Source organism: Mesoplodon bidens, assembly GCF_964165515.1.
Source record: "Mesoplodon bidens genome assembly, chromosome: 3".
NCBI lineage: Eukaryota > Metazoa > Chordata > Mammalia > Artiodactyla > Ziphiidae > Mesoplodon > Mesoplodon bidens.
The window spans coordinates 85,559,633-85,578,441 of NC_138178.1; the positions used below are offsets into that span (position 1 = coordinate 85,559,633).

At 38.6% G+C, this 18,809-nt stretch overlaps 1 protein-coding gene and 1 pseudogene across 3 annotated transcripts in view; one reads left to right on the forward strand and one right to left on the reverse strand.

Moving 5' to 3' along the window:
- USP8 (ubiquitin specific peptidase 8) overlaps positions 1 to 18,809 on the reverse strand; it is a 101,177-nt gene that overhangs the window by 80,124 nt on the left and 2,244 nt on the right. The gene's annotated exons all lie outside the window — the stretch shown is intronic.
- Positions 8,108 to 8,927, forward strand: LOC308614038 (peptidyl-prolyl cis-trans isomerase A-like; annotated as a pseudogene). Its single transcript has one exon. The product of its transcript is annotated as a peptidyl-prolyl cis-trans isomerase A-like (transcript).

Genomic DNA, 18,809 nt, shown 5'->3' on the forward strand with positions numbered 1-18,809 from the left:
TCTTTGATGACTAAAGAAGTTGAGTACCTTGTAAAATGTTTATTGGTCTTTTGGATAATCTCTTATGAGATGCCTGTTCAATTATTTGCCTATTTTGTGATTGAACTTTTTCTTACTGATTTATAGACATTCTTTATGTATTCTGAGTATGTGTCTATATTATTTACATATTGAGAACATCTTTCACTCTGTGTCTTGGTCTTTTTTATTGTCTTATTGATGTCTTTTGATGAACCAGACTTTACAGTTGTTTAATAGTCCCAGTTTATCACGTTTTTCCCCCTTTATGATTAGCGGGTTTTTGTCCTTAAATTAAGAAATTTTTGCCTATTCTAAGGTCATGAAGCTATTCTATTATGTTTTCTTCTAGAAGCTTTATTCTTTTACTCCTGACTTTTAAAATGTCTGAGTTGGGAAAGTTGTGAAAATCAACATCTATCCAAATTGAAGAGCTTTTTTTGAGGAGCCAGTCACAGGGTATTGTGATATCAAATCTGAAGTGGTTGAACAAGCAGCTCTCTGTAGCAGGAATACTAGGGAAAACAATTACACAACTCCCACTCTACTGCAGCAAAGTGTCTCTTACTAAGTAGGCCATGTTGTTAGCCAGTCAGAAATTGGTTTAATTGACAAGGGACTGGAAAAACAAAACAGGGTGAGATTTTCCATACTGGAAAAAAATTATCTGCAAATCATCTGACATCATCTTAAGTAGAAACTGGAATTCTTCACCTCTTATGCCTACAAATTATTGTCACAGAAATAGTTCATATCCTTTCCTCCACTAATACCTCTGAAACTATGACCTTGCTCCATCATTTACCCCCTTCTCTTTCATCTTCAGTTTTTGGTCTGCTCTTCATTTTCCCTTTCCACCTACAAATTAGCTCAATCTCTCCAGTTCATCATACAGTGAAAACCCTCAAGATTTGCCTCATAAACTCTTTTCCTTCACTGCCAAAGTTCACAAAAAGTAGTCACATTTGTTGTCTCTTTCTCACTTCCCATTTCTCCTTAACCACTTGTCCCATCTTGTCTATTGTTCCTACCAGTCTATTGCAGATTCTCAAAATTAGTGCGTCTACTTTTCACTTCTCCCGAGCCTTATCTCTTATGTTTCTTACTCCTGTTAATGGTACAGCATCCTCTCAAGCGCTCAGGTTGCCAATAACCATACCCCATGTCTGCAATGCTTCTGCCGTTTGGCCTCTCCCTTCCATTCCTCCTGCCACTTTCTACATGATTTTGTTACCTCTTACCTAGTTATTTTAATAAGTCTCCTACTTGCCCTCCTTGCTCCTAGTGTGGCCTTATCCAAACTATCCTGTACAAAACTATAAGCTCAGTCTTAATTCAAAGTTCTAACCTTATCCTGTCCCAGTTTGAAGATCTTTAATAGTTTTCCCCATTGTCTTTAATCCCACCACAAACTGGATCAAATTCATTCATTTCTACTCACCCATGAGAACTAATTCACTTCACACTTTCTTCTGATTTTCCAATCTTTGTTGATGCAATTCTGGATTCTCCCCACTTCTGAATGTCTAAATTCTTCCCATTTTTCAAGATAAAAGGGCAACTTCTTAATAAATACCCTTTCCAATCTTCTCTATCTGGGAAACTCCTCTTTATCCTTCAAGACCCAGCTCAAACATCATTTCTTCCCCAGTCTCTGTACACTGAGTTAATCACTCTTGATCTCTACTTCCAAAGCACGTTGAACATCCCACTTATAAAGCAGTCCCTACCACATAGTACCGCAATTATTCTTTCTGTGACTTTCTCCCTTACTAAGCTCTTAGCTCTCCCAGAACAAGTGTGACATAATTTAAATCTTGCATCCATAGTGTCTAGTCTAATACCTTGCAGAGACACATCTATGATAAATGTCTATTGAATGACTGAGTGAACCCATTTTTAAAAATTAATTTTTTTGGGTGTGTTGGGTCTTCATTGTTGCGTGGGCTTTCTTCTCTAGTTGCGGAGAGTGGGAGCTACTCTTCGTTGCAGTGCAGGGGCTTCTCACTGTGGTGGCTTCTCTTGTTGCAGAGCACGGGCTCTAGGCGCTTGGGCTTCAGTAGTTGTGGCTCGTGGGCTCTAGAGCGAAGGCCCAGTAGTTGTGGTGCACCAGCTTAGTTGCTCTGCAGCATGTGGGATCTTCCTGGACCAGGGATTGAACCCATGTCCCCTGCATTGGGAGGCGGATTCTTAACCACTGCGCCACCATGGAAGTCCCAGAGTGAACCCGTTTTTGATCCTCTCCAGCTGGAAGTAATTTTTCCTTATTAAATCGCGACAGCATTTTTATCTGTATATCTCTTATATACTTAAAACATACATTACTTTCTACCTTGTGTAACTGTTATTTATGTAAATACCTTATATTCTCTAATAGATGGTTATCACCTAAGGGGCAGAGACTCTGCCTTGTCATATCTGAGGACCTCATGGAACCTAGTAAAAGGGATCCTTCCATACCAATATCGTTGAGAAAACTAGACTTGTCCTTTGATCAGGACATACTATGACACACCTCAAGAGCATAATGTTCCAAAACTAAACTGCTAGAGACAGGCCAAGGCAAGCTACTAAGAGACCTGGTTTCTGAAGACCTGGTTTCTTCAGGAACTGGTAGCACAGGTTTCTATAAATAAGGTAAATATTACTGCTTGGGAAAGCTGTTCATTTGTTTCTTCATTAATTTGTAAACTACTTTGTGGATAAGAAGGGGGATGTGTTTAGAGCAGTTACTATATGCCAGGGATTTTCACATGCCTTATCTCTACATCATAACACTATGAGATGAGCATTATTATTTCTAAATTTACAAATAAGGAGATTTGAAGGCTGGTAGTATATGGGACTGTCAAGCACAAGCTCTTTCTCACTTCATCATGTAATATACTCAGAAGGTTTCTGGAGAAACCACTAGAGAAACACTTGAATCTAGGGTAGCATAACCTGCCAGGACCAAGGATCAGGCTTTTATGAAATTTTTATTGAGGAAATCCTTGAGGAACAAAAATAAACTTGCCAAGTTTTATCTTTTTTTAAAATTGTGGTATAATTGACATACAATATTATATTAGCTTCAGGTGTGCAACATAATGATTTGATATTTGTATGTACTGCAAAATGATCACTAAAATAAATCTAGTTAACATCCATCACCATACATAGTTAAAGACTATTTTTTTCTTGTGGTAAGAACTTTTAAGATTTACTCTCTTAGCAACTTTCAAAATGCAATACAGTATTAACTATAGTTGCCATCCTGTACATTACATCCCCATTACCTATTTATAACTGCAAGTTGTTTGACTCCCCTCATTCGTTTTGCACACCCTTCACTCCTTGCCTCTGACAACCACTAATCTGTTCTCTGTATCTATGAGTTTTCTTTTTAAGACTCCACATATAAGAGAGATCACATATTTGTCTTTCTCTAAAAAGTTTTGTTTTTGTTGAAGTGTAGTTGATTTACAGTATTAGTTTCAGATCTATCAGCATAGTGATTCAGTATTTTTACAGATTATATTCCATTTAAAATTATTACAAGATATTGAATATAATTCCCTGTGCTATACAATATATCCTTGTTGCCTATCTAATTTATACATAGTAGTTTGTATCGCTTTATTCCATACCCTTAATTTCCCCTTCTCCTCCCCTTTCCCCTTTGGCGACCATTGGTTGGTTTTCTATATTTGTGAGTCTGTTTCTGTTTTGCATATACATTCACTTGTATTATTTTTTTCCACATATAAGTGGTGAAATACATTATTTGTCTTTCTCTGTCTGACATTTCACTAAGTGTAATACTCTCTAGGTCCATCCACATTGCTGCAAATGTCAGAATTTCATTCTTATTTTATGGCTGAGTAATGCTCCATTGTATATATATATATATATACACCACTTTTTCTTTATCCATTCATCTGTTGAGGGACACCTAGATGTTTCCATGTCTTGGCTATTGTAAATAATGCCACAATGAACATGAGGTTACATATATCTTTTCGAGTTAGTGTATTCACTTTCTTTGCATAAATACCCAGAAGTGGAATTGCTGGATCATATGGTAATTCTATTTTTAATTTTTTGAGGCACTTCCATACTGTTTTCTGTAGTGGCTGCACCAATTTACATTCCCACTAATAGTGCACAATAGTTACTTTTCTCCACATCCTTGCCAACACTTGCTATTTGTTGTCTTTTGATAGTAGCCATTCTAACAGGTGTGAGGTGATATCTCGTGGTTTTGATTTGCATCTCCCTGATGATGAATGATGTTGAGCATTTTTTCATGTGCCTGCTGGCCATCTGTATGTCTTCCTTAGAAGGATGTCTATTCAGATTCTCTGCCCATTAAAAAAAATTTTTTTTGCTATTGTGTAAGTTCTTTGTATATTTTATATATTAACCCTTTATCAGATGATTTTCAAATATTTTCTCCCATTCAGTAGGCTGCCTTTTCCTTTTGTTGAGTTTCCTTTGCTGTACAAATCATTTTAGTTTGGTGTAGTCCCATTTGCTTATTTTTGCTTTTGTTTCCCTCATCTGAGGAGACATATCCAAAAAAATATTACTGAGAATGATGTCGAAGAGTGTACTGCCTGTGTTTTCTTCTAGGAGTTTTATGGTTTCAGGTCTTACATTTAAGTCTTTAGCCTATTTTGAGTTTATTTTTTTATATGGTGTGGGAAAGTGGTCCAGTTTTCCCAAGACCATTTATTGAAGAGGAATCTTTTCCCCATTGTATATTCTTGCTTCCTTTGACATATATTAACTAACAAAATATGTCAATAACTGTGGATGCATTTGGGGCTTTCTATTCTGTCCCATTAATCTATGTGTCTTGTTTTTGTGCCAGTACCATACTGTTTTGATTACTGTAGCTTTGTAGTATAGTTTGAAACCACAGAGTGTGAAACCTCCAGTTTCATTCTTCTTTCTCGAGATTACTTTGGCTATTTGCCAAGTTTTATCTTGAGCACCAGGGAAACACCTGCTTCCCAGTAGTCTTAGGGCACTTACGGTTAGAGCACTTTCCAGAAGGGACAGAGGAAAGATGGCAGTTATGGTTATGGGAAAAGGGAATGGAGGCTACAGGTTTTATAGCTGGGAATCAGAAACATAAAAACAGACTGGAAATGAAACGAAATTCACTCTTGTGGAAACACATTGGAGGAGACACATTTGTATTTTAAGTATCGGTGTGTAGGGCCCTAGAGGTTTGGTTCAGTTCAACTAACATTGATTGTGCTGGGCACTTTAACAGGCACTAGGAATACAAAGAAAGAGTTCCTGCTTTCAAGACACTGACAGTCTGGCACAGGCAGTCTGTTGACAGAAATAGGAGACTGGGTACCAGGGGACAGAGTCTTTTCTAAAATGTTCCTGAAAACCCAGAGTGATCCAGTCCCCAGAAGTATGATGGAAGGGGAATCTGACTAACACAAGCAGGCTAAAGGTTTTCTCTGTTTACCTAACTCTGGGCTTGATGATCAGTAATCTTATTCATCTAACACCTACATATGAGCAGCAGGATGTATGTCACCCACTGCTTAGGCCCTACCCAAAAGAATTATTAAGAAAGTAAACATAAATATGGCTTCACATAAGTAGGTGAACGAATTACAGGCTTTATTGACTTTATGTTCAATGCTTAGAACAAGGATGAAAACTTCTACCTCCACTTCCAGTATCCCAATTTACAGCTATCCATAAAACCAAGCAGTGTGTCTGGCATTTTCAGCGAACACTCAATAAATTATTGAATAAATGAACAAAGTAGTTATGGGCCAAACACCGTGTGCAGTGCTATAGAAAATACAGAGGAATACCTTCAAAGATGTAAACATTTATGAGAAAAAATTAAGACCCATGAAATCAGCAAATAAGGTATCAGTGAGTCAGTAAAAAGGGAGATCAGCATGGGCTAGAGTAGACAGCACTTATGAAGAAACCTAAGAGAAAAGCACTCAAGAGACCTGTATTCTAGTTCTGTAACAAATTAGCTATGCTATCTCATGAACAGTTCCCTCTTATATTCTTTCTTTTTCTCACTTTTAAGATGAAGAAACTTGTAGGTGATCTCTGAAGGCCTTCCCAACTCTTAATTTTTAAATTTCTATTTATAGTTGGGAAAGCATCTTTTTTTCTTTTAAAGGTAATACATTTAACTCACATGGTTCAAAAACAAAACAGTATCAAAACGGGTATACTAAAAGCTCCTGGGCCTCCCTGGTGGCGCAGTGGTTGAGAGTCCGCCTGCCGATGCAGGGGATACGGGTTCGTGCCCCGGTCTGGGAGGATCCCATATGCCGTGGAGCGGCTGGGCCCGTGAGCCATGGCCGCTGGGCCTGCGCATCCGGAGCCTGTGCTCCGCAACGGGAGAGGCCACAAGAGTGAGAGGCCCGCATACCGCAAAAAGAAAAAAAATAAAATAAAAATAAAAGCTCCTGCTCCCACTACTGTCCCCATGGGCATGTATCTATATCTTCTTTTTTAATTAAAAGGTAGCACACTATATATACTTTATGCACCTTACTTTTTAACTTAGTGATATATGTATTTTTAGAAAATGTGCGTGTACTTTTTTTTAAATAACGTATTTATTTTGGCTGCATTGGGTCTTCGTTGCTGCCCGCGGGCTTTCTCTAGTTGCAGCGAGAGGGGGCTACTCTTTATTGCAGTGTGCAGGCTTCTAATTGCAGTGGCTTCTCTTGCTGTGGAGCACGGGCTCTAGGTGCATGGGTTTCAGTAGTTGTGGCTCGCGGGCTCTAGAGCACAGGTTCAGTAGTTGTGGCGCACGGGCTTAGTTGCTCCGTGGCATGTGGGATCTTCCCAGCCCAGGGCTTGAACCCATGTCCCCTGCATCGGCAAGTGGATTTTTAACCACTGCGCCACCAGGGAGGCCCTTAATGATATATTGTTTATATTATACTTTTAGTGTTTTTTTTTCCTCTAGCTCCCTATCGATGGACATTTGATGCTACAGACTGAATGTTTGTGTCCTTCCAAAATTCTGTTGAAACCTAATCCCCAATGTATTGGTGTTTGGAGGTGGCACGTTTGGGAGGTGTTTAGGTCATGAGGGTAGATTAGTGCCCTTACTTAGGCTTTATAATCTAATATCTAACAGATGCTCATCTCCCTTTATCGCTCTTCTTTGCCAGAATTTTCTGCCCATTTTTGCTTTATTTTTCCCATATGAGCTTTAGAATCAGCTTGGCTAGCTTCCCTCCTCCCATTTCCTTTGTTCCCCCCCAGAACCTTATTATTATTTTTGACATGTTAAACAACATTGTTTTTATGATGTTAAATTTCTTAGCCAAGAACAAGGTATGGTTTTCCATTTGTTCGTACTTCTGTGACCTTCAAGCTTGTTTTAAAGTTTGAACATAGAATTTGTATTTGTTCATGCTTGATAGATTTGGAGAGGCAAAAGATTGGAGTGAATATATTTCTTGGAGGGAGAACACAGGCATATTTCATTTATCAAAAAGCTTGAGCTTCACTTTATTGCACTTCACAGATACTGTGTTTTTTACAAATTGAAGGTTTGTGGCATCAAACAAGTGCACTGGTGCCATTTCTGCAAGAGCATTTGCTCATTTCATGTTTCTGTGGCATGTTTCTGGTAATCCTGGCAATATTTCAAACTTTCATTATATTTGTTATGGTGATCTGTGATCTTTGATGTTACTACAACTCACTGAAGACACAGATGATGGTTAGCATTTTTTTAGCAATAAAGTATTTTTTAATAGTGTTTTTTAATTAAGGTCTTTTTTTTTAGACATAATGCTTTGCACACTTAACAGACTACAGAATAGTGTAAACATAACTCAAAGGCACTGAGAAACCAAAAAATCCATGTGACTCACTTTATTGTGATATTCGCTTTATGGTGGTGGTCTGGAACCAAATCTGCAATATCTCCAAGGTATACCTGTAAGCTATGAGGCTTGTATAACCATTGGTAGTCTTTGGGACAGTAAAGAAACTAACTTGATAAGAAGAGAAAAAAGAAGTCAACAGTGCCTGCCATGTGCCAGGAACGATGCTAGGTGTTTTCACATCCTATCATCTTTGACTGCAGGTCTGCTCATACCCAGGGCTGGATAGGGCCTAGATACTCCGTAGGCTAATGCTCAGAGGAGTCTCAAGATGAAAGCAATATGTGAAGAAAATCACAATGGTAGTCAGGCAGGGCAGTCTGGGAGGCAGGAAGGAAAGGTTAAATTCAAAGAGGGCAACAAGACTCAGTCACCTTAAGGAAAAGTGATAAAGACTCATTTAGGGTGAAGTCCTTACTTGTGGAGATACAGGTAAAAACACAAGAGATTTCTTCCCAGGAGGACAAGCAATTTGGACTAAAGAATGAAGAAAGTTTGGCTTTGCAGACATCACCACCACCCAGCCACAGTCAACCCTGCTGTGTTCTTCAACATCACTGTCCACGGTGAGCCCTTGGACCATGTCTCTTTCAAGCTGTTTGCTGACAAAGTTGCAAAGACAGCAGAAAACGTTCATGCCCTGAGCACTGGGGATAAAGGACTTCGTTGTAAAGGTTCCTGCTTTCACGGAATTATTGTGGGTTTTATGTGCCAGGGTGGTGACTTCACAGGCTATAATGGCACTAGTGGCAAGTCCATGTGCAGGGTGAAATTTGATGATGAGAGTTTCATCCTGAAGCATATGGGTCCTAGTATCTTGTCCATGGCAAATGCTGGAGCCGACACAAACTGTTCCCAGTTTTTCATCTACGCTGCCAAGACAGAATGGTTGGATGGCAGACCTGTGGTCTTTGGCAAGGTAGAAGAGGGCATGAATATTGTGGAAGCTATGGAGTGCTTCAGTCCAGGAACGGCAGAACCACCAAGAAGCTCTTTAATGCTGACTACAGACAACTCCAATAAATTTGACTTGTGTTTTAACTTCCATACCATTCCTTCTATAGCTCAGGAGTGTACCCCACCACCTTCATCTGCTCACTCTATCCTATAACCTTTGTGCTGTCTGAAAATACTCAACATCTATTCATGTGCTGCAGCTCTTTGGGTTCTATATTTTCCTTATTCCCCTCCAAGTCTAGTTGGATTGCATAGTTAAGTTTATGATTATGAAATAAAAACTAAATGAGAAAAATGAAGATAAAGTTTTGAGCCTGGCCTATTTAGAAAGGTGGCACCTTGGTAAAGATAAAAAAGATGGGAAGGTGAAAAGCAAAAAAGATTCATTTGAAGAGTTTAAGGGGAAGAGCGAAACCTAAGTACCTTCTTCTAGATCCTGTACACGTGTGCAGATGGCAGAAAGGCAGACAAATCAGTTTTTAGTACATGTGAAAAACTAAACATCTAAATTTAAATCGGTGCTTTACTAAATAATACATTACTCCACCTATTGATTGCCTGCAGCCAGCGAAAGGTGGGCTAGCCAGGGGGAAAGGCGGCTCTCAGCTTTCCATCCTACTGAAAACCTTCTCAGGAGGCGGGGCAGGGGCATTTTTGAATTTATGCCCTTAAATAATCTGTAGATATTCTCTTACTCTAACTTGAAACTCTCAATCTCTCATTTCTTAGTTTTCCAACTCTTTGGGCTTAAGCATCAAATCTTTTTTTTTTTTTTTTTTTTTTTAAAGAATCAAACATGCTATAGTTTCTCCAGTAATTCAGCATTCTTGCTTGGTCAAAGGACAGCTCTGTGGATAAAACTGGAGTTTGTGCTCTTACTAACTCTGTCATGTTAGGTTTCTCTGGCCTAGAGATGTGGAAATTCAGGGGCAGGGAAAGTACACCATGGAGCTGAAAGTGTATCCCACATGACCCACTCTGTAGGCTAGTCAGCATGGGGTTATCTTAAGCACAGGTAAGTCTAGATTTGCCTAAGTACGGTGATTTTTATTTGGGGATGGGTGGGTGATGGAGAATAAAGGGAGTGTAAATATCCAGATTGCACATAAAGCCTTTCTTGGATTCAAGTCTTGCTTTAAACACAAGTGCTTATAAAATCTGGTCTTTTCCCTCCACACACTTCAGGATGGGACTTTTGTTAAGCTGTGCCACACTATATATTAAGTATTCTTAAAGCTCCATTGTTACAACTGGCATGGAAGTAGGGGGTTGTCCCAAGTTCCCTTATATTGCAAACTTGGCATGTTCTTGGGAAGAGAAAGGAGAAAGCAATGAGTGGCTGGACAGGATGCTCAGTGTTACTACCTTGCACTTAGTCCATTTCCTGAGCTGTGTAGCTGTTGCTTCTGAGGGTGGAATAGGGATATAGGAGGGAGGAGGAGAGAGGTAAGTGTGTTAGGACTGAGCACCACCACCCGCCACCAGCTTTACTGAGATATAATTGATGCATAACATTAAGTTTAAGGCTCATATCATGATGATTTTATATAGGTTTATATTGCAAAATGTCTACTGCAATAAGTTTAGTTAACACACCTATCACCTCACACTCACCATTTTTTCTTGTATTTTTTTTTTGTGGTGAGAACTTTTAAGATCTATTCTCTTAGTAAGTTTCAACTATACAATACAGTATTAACTATAGTCACTATTCTGTACATTAGATCCCCAGAACTTATCTAGCTTATAACTGAAGGCTGTACCCTTAGACCACCTTCACCCATTCCTCCTTCTTTCATCCCATCCCCTCCCCTTACTCTATGCCTGGCAACCACAAATCTACCGTTTCTAAGAGTTTGGTTTTCTTAGACTCCAAATATAAGTGAGATCATATAGAATTTGTCTTTCTATGTCTGACTTACTTCACTTAGCATAATGCTCTCAAGGTTAGCATAAAGTCCTCAAGGTTGAGCTCTTAATTTATGTTCTGAAAGTGAGATGAGAGTATCAGTTCAGTATCTTGAACAGTAACTGACACAAATATATGTAATAATGGTCAAATGAATTCTTGTAGAACCAAAGGTTGGTGAGTTAGGTCTAGAATTTTATCAATTCCTTGCTTCATGGTTTCCTTTAGGTGCAACAAACCTTTAACTCCTGCTTTGGGACTCTAGCAGCCCTAACAGGAAAGGAGAGGACAAAGACCCCAGAAATCTTCCACATTTTCATATGTTTGTCCACCTGTTGTGCCAAGCTTTCACTACTAAAAGGAAAACGGCATGGAGGAAAAGGTGGTCAGGTATGTCTGAGAAGCAGCATGGTATGGTAGAAATAAAACATGAATTTTGGGAGACAGACCAAATGGGGGGAAGAGTCCAATTATGCTATTTTCTAACTGTGTACTACTTATCTAGAGTTTACATTTCCCTCATTTGTAAAATGGGGATGACACCTACCTTTTCAGAGATTAAATGAGAAAAATCTACAGGAAAGCATTTAGTAGCTGCTAAATAAATGCATGGTAAGTGAAGTCCAATTCATGCTCATGGCCAGCATTTAAATTTCCACGCTTAAGAAGACATTTAAGTTGAAGACTCTTTATATGTTAATTTCAGCAGGTAAAATTATGAGTCACTAGTTATACACAATGATAAATTATTTTAACAATTTTTTAGTACAGAAAATGTCAACATATACAGAAGTACAGAACAACACAAAGAACCCCCAAGTATCTGTCATTTAGCTTCTCCAATGATCATACCCTAGACCACTATTATTTCCTTGATACTGCCAACAATTTACACCCTGTTGCAACACCACATTATTTTGAAACAAACCCCAAATATCATGTCTAAAAGACTCTGGATTAAAAAACTTAATCATAATACTATTATCATAACAAAACATCAAATTTCAATAAAAGTAATATGTTTTCTTGCTATCATTGAATATCCAATCAATCACCAGTGTGTACCACTACTTACAGCCCATCAAGTTAATGAGTTTAGGCCTGCCTTTATATGCCTCTTATTCAAACTCAAGACACAGAAGGATTCCAAATTCTAAGCCTCTCCTGAGATGCAAGTTAACATTTGGGTATATTAAATAAATGGAAGGATTCCCCAATAGTCACCTGCCATGCCTAAAGAGGTAACAGTTTCCAAATTTTGCAGGAACTACACAGACAATATGTTGGTTGCAGTTAATTTGACGAGACATGACACTATTAATAGTCATCACAATTTTTTTTGGATGGACCTTTATGAATCTGTGGAAAACTAGAGATACACTTAGTCAACTTCGGCTGCCATAACAAACTACCATAGATTAGGTGGTTTAAACAACAGAAATTTACTCCTCACAGTTCTAGAGGCTGGGAAGTCCAAAACTAAGGCACTGGCCGTTTCAGTTCCTGGTAGGAAGCTCTATTCCAGGCTTGCAGATGGCCTCCTCACTGGGTCCTCACATGGCCTTTCCTCTGTGCCCCTGAGCTCCAGCTAGAAAAGATCTCTCTCATCCTCTTCTTATAAGGCCACAATCCCATTATAAGGGCCCCATTATCATGACCTAATTTAACCTCAATTACCTTACAAAGGCACCATCTCCAAATACTATCACATTAAGGGTTAGGAATTATGAATATTTGGGGGGGAGAGGGGGAGACACAAACATTCAGTCCATAACAAGCCTACAAATCTGTAAAATGATTTAAAAGTGCCAACAAGGACCTAATGCATAGAACGGGGAACTATATTCAATATCTTGTAATAACCTATAATGGAAAAGAATCTGAAAAAGAATATATATATATATATATATATAAAACTGAATCACTTTGCTGTATACCTGACACATTGTAAATCAACTATACTTCAATTTAAAAAAATGTTACAAAAACAAAAAAAGTCTGAAAAGCCAGTAAGCTAGCATACCACATTGAGCTCTTTTTTTCCCTCTGTAAATTACCTTGGCTCCAAGTAACTGAGATTATCATTCCTGGAAATCTTTCTTCACACTCTAACATAACCCCCAGTGCAGGTGGACCCCATAGCCTAACAGCTCTATTTTCTCCCTCCCTGTGCCACTTCAGCACTGAAGCAAAATTAAATAAAAATCATTTTCAGCTTCTATCATATCAGGGGAATTTTTCATGAAATGAGTAACCCCCTCCCTCTTACCAGGTTGATTCTCTGTAATTCAAACAAAGGCTGAAGGATCTTTTTAGATACTGCTAAGCTTGCAAATTTGCCACACACACACAAAAAAAGAGTAGGTGGAGCTGTTTGTAGTCATTCTTGGCACTTTTCCAGGCTTTTGCTGGCTGCTTCCACTGCATAAGCAGCCATGTTTTTACTAGTCGTGGGTGTGTAGCTGCAGGATCTGCAGCAAATAATTTGTGTCCTGAACAAACTGTGTAAACCAAATCTCATTTCCCCCAGTTTAACCAAATGATTCTGTTACTGGTCCTGAAAATATTAGGTAGGACTTGAAATAATCCACCCTTCAAAAGTTCACAGGGAAATATCCAAAAATTTGGTAGTACTCTAGTCTATCAGCAATGCTGTGGAGAAACATTTGGTACATGGAGGGCAATATGGCAGTACCTATCAAAATTAAGAATACACATACGCCCTTTTGCAGAGTAATTCCAGTCTGGGAACTGAGATGAGACATGCTTAAATATACAAGAAAAGATGTGTGTACAACGATACCCATCCAAGCACTAATTAGAATATAAAAGATTAGAAACTCATGTTCTGGACTTCCCTGGTTGCGCAGTGGTTAAGAATCCACCTTCCAATGCAGGGACATGGGTTTGATCCCTGGTCCGGGAAGATGCCACATACCGTGGAGCAACTAAGCCCATGCGCCACAAATACTGAGCCTGCGGGCCACAACTACTGAAGCCCACGCTCCTAGAGCCCGTGCTCCACAGTAAGAGAAGTCACTGCAATGAGAAGCCCACGTGCTGCAACTAGAGAAAGCCTGTAATGCAGCAATGAAGACCTAACGCAGCCAAAAAAAAAAAAAAGAAAAAAGAAAAAAGAAACTCATGTTCTTCAATTGGATAATGACTGGTTAAATAATCTGCAGGGGTAAGAAAAAAGGATGCATTTTATGCATTTATACGGAAAAGCCCAAGATGTCTTAAGTGCAAAGTGCAGAATATTGTATACGGTATCCTCCCTTTTATATAAAAATGGGGAAAAATAACATGTAAAGGCATGAAATAATTACATGTATAAGCATGAAAAAAAACTCTTGAAAAATACACAAGAAAGTAAGAGTAGAGGTTACCTTGGGGGTGGGAAATGTACAGATGGAAGACAGTGATGATGTTTAAAAAGTTTTTTGCACCTGTGGGTGGATTATCTATTTTAACAAATCTGGCTGGAGGCTGTAAGCAACCAACAATTATTAATTGCCCACTGCCTTAAAACAGAAAGAAAGAAAATCAGGTTGCCCAAATGCAACCTTTACTCTGGGGTGTAAAATATAAGGTTGATTGAAGTGGCTGTGCCTAACCAATTCCTGGAAATCAAAGTTCTTGGTGCTCCTGAGGGATTCTGAGATCAGTGACTATGCCAAAGAGTTTCACTTGCTTATTGGAGGTCTTCTCTAGAACTCGGAAAGAGGGAGTAGATAAAGACAGAAGACATCATGCTCCTGCAATCAATTTAAAATTCCTCAACAGTCTGTTTTCCAAAAATGCACACATTATTCATCTGTAAATCTAAAAACACACAGTAAGAAACCAGTAATTGTATTGTAGTGGAACATTCTTCTTTTACTTTTTTTTAATGTTAAGATGCCATTCTAAGAGTAAATAGTTTTAGTAAACCTAGTAGGGAAAAGTCTTCCTCGTCTTCCTCGTAGATACAGTGGATTACTCTAAATTTTGAGGAGATATTGCTGCTTTCCAAAAGGCAAGTGTTTATCACCAGCAAAATTATCTTTCATTCTAAGTTATAATGCCCTTGGCTGGCAAAGCCATCTTGATCTTTTCCCTTAAAATTTCAGGTGACTGAAAATGCCCTGTAAACAGTGAACACTATTATATAACATTTCAGTGTTTTCCAATGTGAAGGACCCATACCACTGGTGATATGCGAGATAGTTCTTGGCAGTATGCGAACAAAGCAGCAAACAACAATGAATCACGTATGAGTTATTCCTGTTTCTCTTTCATTCCTTGGCATGATTTAATGCACTTGGCAAAAAAAGTATCTAGCTAGGCTTTAATAACTGACTTTGTTTTCATTATATTAATTTTCACAGTTACCACCTTGACTTTTTTCTTATTGCCAGAGGTCTAGAACACAAATGTTTGTCTGGATTAACCATGCTCACAGAAGCACAACAAATATGAGAGTACAGGCACTGCTTTATGTTCCAGAAACCCTTGGTCGCAAATCACAAAAATCCAATGGTCTTTTCTCAGGGCATATCTTTCCTTGACTCAAATTCTCCCCATGGACTTAGATACTTGGCTCTACAGGCATGGTGTATTGCAACATACAAGCTGGAGTCAAGCTGGTTTTAAATGCTGGTTCTTTACCTTACTGTGAGTCTACAAAGTCAGTCTACCAAATGAAGCTCAACTGGCTACCCTGGAATTTGAGGGGAATAAATGAGATAACAAATATAGAACAGCTGGCACACAGTTCAACAGGTGCTCAGTAAATGCTGATTTCCTCTTTTTCCTTTACCTCCCTCCTTCTTTGTCCTCAGTACTGTTTTTCTATATTCTTTTCCAATGATCGTATTCACGCCCATGGCTTTAATTATTACCCTTATGTGGGTAATTTCTAATTTCTATCACCAATTCTGACCCTTTTTCCAGAGTACCAAAACTTAGGTTCTAAATCTGTTTGAAAATTCCACCTTGTGTTCTGGCATGATCTTAAACTCAACACGTATAAAATAGAGTTTAAATAAAATCTTTCTCCAAATCATTTAGTTCATGCTATCACCATAATCTCCATCACTCAGACTCAAAATCTCAATCATCCTAACTTCTTCCCCCTTTCCCATCACATCCAATTGAACATCAGTAAAAAATTTTATATGACATTTTAATAGCTTACGAAGTGTTATAAACAAAACAAAAATGTACGTTTTATCAAACTCCCCTCAGCCCCAGGTGGGAAAAATGATATTAAGGCAAGTTAGGAGATATGCCCAGGTCATAAGCTAGAGAGTGGTTAGAGTCTAGATGAAAAACCAGTTAAGTCCTGAACTTGGGACTCCTCATTCCAATTGCTATGCTCTTTCACCATCTCATACTGCCTCAAGTTTTGCAGCATTCTTTTGCATCTGTCTCTCCTCTCCTTCACCACTGCGAACCCCAGAATTCAGGCCTGCCTTACCTTTCACATCCGTAATGCTTGGCTCAGTCAGTAAGGTAATAGTTGGTAGTCTGTATCCAGCATGGGATATTTTTTCTAACTTGTTAACTTCAGCAAAAATCTTAAAACCATGAACTATATAATATACATACTGAAAAGTCATCCACCCCAAAACCGACAGCTCAATGAATCACAAAGTGAACATCTATGCAACCCCCACTCACATCAAGAAACAGAACGCTGCTAGCACCCCAGAAGCACCCCTACATACCCGCCCAAGCATTACTCCCCCACCCAAAGCTAATCATTTCCTTTCTTTTCTTTATAGATTTTACTACCTAAACCTGTATCCCTAAATATAGTTTGGTTTCAAGTGTTTTCTTGAACTGTGAATTTTCCGAAATGGCTATACCAATATACATTCCCACCAACAGTGTATAGTTTCATTTGTTCCAATACTTGACATTTTGTTTTCCATTTTAGCCATTATTGTGGGTGTGCCACAGTATCTCATTGTGATTTCCATTTGCATTTCCCTAATGATTACAGAAGTCGAGCACCTTTACATGTTTATTGGCCATTTAGATATCCTCTTTTGTGAAGCGACTGTTTAAATCTTACCAATTTTTCTGTTGGGTTGTCTATTTTTTATTGATTTGTGGGAGTCTACAAATTCTGAATAGCAGCAAAACAGACATATTTCTATTGTAGAAATGAATGCATTTGCCGGATGCTATTAGAATACCACTAACTCCTCTTACTCTGCAGAACCCCAAATTCACTAATGGCCCTCTGGGAGGTAATGCAGTCAACTTTGTGCATTCTCTCTAAACCAATGTAGAGTTATTGTGCCATGGAATCTGCTAGACACTTGGAAAATAATGGCAAATAAAGTGATTAGGCACAACAGCTTTGAAAAGAGACCTGTATTGGAATCCTGTCTCTAACATTTACCAGCTTGGTGACTTTACGCAAGTTATTTAAACTGTTTTAGCCTCAACATCCTCTTTGGAAAAATGGGGCTAATAATACCTATTTTGAGAGTTGTTATGAGGGTTAAATGAGACAATAATATGTAACAGGTTTTGCATAGTGGCTGGCAAACAGGAACATTTAATAAGTGGTAGCCATTATAAATTTGGTTATTTCCATGTAGCCTTCCACTTCGGTATAGTGGGAGAAACTGAGTAGATGTCCATTCCCCTCTTAGCCATTATAGTTCTCACTATAAAGTTAAAAAAAAAAAGGCACTGGGTTTAGATTAGTCTTCTGGGAACTTGGTCCTTCTGACTCCCTTCATCAGAGTGTCTCTAGAGCAGTGCTTCAGAAATAATCTGTGGTGAAAGATCATAGACACTTCTATAAAATATAAAAATAAATTAACTAGAGAAGGGAAATAAAGAAAGAAAACAAAGGCATATACAACAATACAAGCCCCCAATTTTTATTAGAACCATAGACATAAAATTAGTCTAACACTAATTGCTATAAAAGTTTCTAAATTCTTACTCTCGATTTCTGTAAATGCCTTGGACCAATAATAAAGGGTTTACAGATTGGCAGTGGCCCGTGGCCCATACTTTTGGTAGCACTGCTCTAGTGCACTGACAATAATCAGACTTCTGAATTTGAAGGGCTGAGGTAGGTCCTAGAATGTGGAGACTCTACTGAAGGGTTGCTCTTGGTCCTGAGTCATCAGCTGGTCACCTACTGGACTTTTTCTAGCCTTAAGCACAACGTTGTGTCACTCCTTAGTTTAAAAACTACCCACTTGGGCTTCCCTGGTGGCGCAGTGGTTGGGAGTCCGCCTGCCGATGCAGGAGACGCGGGTTCGTGCCCTGGTCTGGGAGGATCCCACGTGCCGCGGAGCGGCTGGGCCCGTGGGCCATGGCCGCTGAGCCTGCGCGTCCGGAGCCTGTGCTCCGCAACGGGAGAGGCCACAGCAGTGAGAGGCCCGCGTACCGCAAAAAAAAAAAAAAAAAAAACAAACAAACAAAAAAAACAAACTACCCACTGTTCCCTCTGTCTTAAAGAGTAAGATCCCAATCCTTTAACATGGCATCAAAGGCCTTCCAGGCTGGTTCCACACAACTTTTTTGGTCTGATTTTCCACTATTCTTTATTCTAGTAGACCTGCACTGTCCAATATAGTAGCAACTAGCCACAAGTGGCCATGGAGCAGTTGAAATGTGGCTAATTTAGGAAGTAAAATTTTAATCTTAACTTTAATTTAAAATAAAAAATCTTATATATAATTCAACTACTGCAAAACTTTTGAAATATGTTTGGAATGATTCGAGTATGTGAATCTACTTTTTCAACTGTCAATTTTATGAAATCAATTATTGTGATAGGCTATAAATGTAAAACACACACCAGATTTTGAACACTTACTTAGTAAGGAGAAAAAGAATGCAAAATATTTAATACTTTTTAATATTGATCACATATGAAATGATACTATTTTGGATATATCGGGTCAAATAAGATTTTTAAAATTTTTGTTTTCTTTCACTTTTTTAATGTGGCTACTGTAAAATTACATATGTGGCTTGTGTTATATTTATATTGGACAGTGTTGGCCTAGACAATCATGCCC